This window comes from Crocuta crocuta, unplaced genomic scaffold (genome assembly GCF_008692635.1).
Source record: "Crocuta crocuta isolate KB4526 unplaced genomic scaffold, BGI_CrCroc_1.0 scaffold224, whole genome shotgun sequence".
Classification (NCBI taxonomy): domain Eukaryota; kingdom Metazoa; phylum Chordata; class Mammalia; order Carnivora; family Hyaenidae; genus Crocuta; species Crocuta crocuta.
The window spans coordinates 2,840,591-2,842,936 of NW_027529545.1; positions in this window are offsets into that span (position 1 = coordinate 2,840,591).

Consider the following 2,346-nt stretch of genomic DNA (forward strand, 5'->3'; position numbering starts at 1 on the left):
ACTCCCCATCTCCAACCTTCCTGTTATGTGAAAAATCCATGCCTCCAGCTTGGAGCCACTCACATCTGGTTTTCCACGGCTGGCAGCTGAACACGACGCTAAGCGATGGACGTGCAGCAGTAAAAGCGCCGCTCTGAAGAGCTGTTGATACCACGGGAGGCTGTGCTCGTGTGGGAGAGGGGGCAAGTGGGATACCTCTGTGCCTTCCTCTCAATGTTGCTATCACATGAGCCCAAAACTGACTTTAAAAGTTTAAACATCTCGGGGCGCCTGGGTGGCTCAGCTGGTTCAGCATCTGTCTTAGGCTCAGGTCATGATCTTGTGGTCTGTGGGTTCAAGCCCCGCGTCAGGCTCTCTGCTGACAGCTCAGAACCTGGAGCCTGCTTCAGATCCTGTGTCTCCCTCTCTCTCTGCCCCTCCCCTGCTGGCATGCTGTCTCTCTCTCTCTCTCTCTCAATAAATAAATAAATAAACATTAAAAACATGTTTAAAAGTCTCAAACTGCACCACCTCCGTCTCAAAGGTGGAAGGAGAAGAGGGTTCTGCACGGCGGCTCCTACAAAGCAGCCCGCAAATCGCCCGGCAGCACCGCACCGGCAAGCAAGCGACTAGCCACAAAAGCCACTCGCAAGAGTGCGCCCTCTCCTGGAAGGGCAGAGAGAGCTCATTGCGACGGGCCTGGTGCTGTGCGCTCCTTGAAGCGTGACACCATCGGAAATCCACTGACCTTCTGGTTGGCAAACTTCCTTTCCAGCGTCCGGTGGGAGAAATGGCTCCGGACTTCAAGACAGATCTGCGCGTCCAGAGCGCGGCCATCGGTCCCACGCAGGATGCAAGCGAGGGCTCTCTGGGGGGCCGCTGGGGGGCCTCTTTGAGGGCACGAGCCAACGTGCTGTGCCTCCCTGTCCATCCCTAACGTGTAACAGTTGTGCCCAGAGACAGCCAGTGAGCACGCCGCTTCCGCAGAGAACATGCCTAAGCATCCGCTCTGATGGAAAACATTTCACTCCTCAAAACTTCCCTTGTTTTTGTGATTGGTTGTTCCGAATGTTATTTGTCCCCCCATGGGGTCAAAAGGGACCTGCGTTTATGACTGCAAGTAGGAAAACAGGGGACGGAAATCAGGTGTTGGTAGTCTTTCCATTTTCATTTGTGTGTGAATTTTAACTTTTACTTAGTATTTATTTTTAAATGTTTTACTTTTATTTGGTGTGTGTGAACTTTTAATATACATGCAGGGGCCTAAAGCATTAATGCAAGTCAAAGCGCTTCAACTGAACGTGCTTTAGCCATTTAGCTTTTATAACAATTATAAATAAGCCTGTTACATTTCTCCAGACAATGCAAGCATTTGGAAGTTGTTTGTTTTTTTTTAATGTTTGTTTATTTTGAGAGAGAGCGTGCAGGGGAGGGGCAGAGAGAGAGGGAGAGAGAATCCCAGGAAGGCTCCGCACTGTCAGCGCAGAACCCTACTAGGGCTTGAACCCAAGAACTGTGAGATCATGGCCTGAACCCAAATCCAGAGTCTGACGCTTAACCGACTGAACCACCCAGGCGCTCCACNATCACACAGTAGATCCCATCCATTCACTATACTTTTCTGACTGGGCTGTCCCACAGGCAAGCACACTGTTTTTAATGTTGTCCGTCTTCTGTGCTGTTACTGTAAGTTTGCAATTAAAATACATTAAGCTGTTTTTTAAGAAATGCAAACTCCTTGAAAAGAGCTGTGTCTGCTGGAGTTTGAAGTTTGATTATTCAAAGAATGCCANAAGAAATGCAAACTCCTTGAAAAGAGCTGTGTCTGCTGGAGTTTGAATTTTGTTTATTCAAGGAATGCCATCTCCTTTCTGAAAGCCCAGAGGCTCTGAATTCTGGGGCCTGGCTTTTCTTATGGAAATATAATGGCCTCCCTAACCCTCCCTGCCCTCCCTCCCCCCAAAATCTTTACAGTCTTTATCTTCAGTGGCCAATTCTTCCAAATTAAGTGTGTGATTATTCCCCCAAAGTAAGGTTGGTTCTTGACTTGGAGCAGCTGTTTTTAATCATGTTGCCTGTTATTCCTATAAATTATAGAAATTCCTTGGAATTGAAACTATTTTGCCTTGCAAACTCAATTGATTCATTAAATCAAAAAAATTAAGGAATACTGGCTAACTGTTAGGCTTTGGGAAGATAAATAAAATCTAGGGAAGAAGATAGACTTGGAAAGAACTAATTCCAAAATGACTCGAAGGAAAGCCACCAAAATATCTTTGTGGTTATCCTGAATAAGAAGGATCCATGAGAGATTTTGCTTTTTATGTATTTCTAAACATTTCCATTTTTCTATATTGAACCTACATA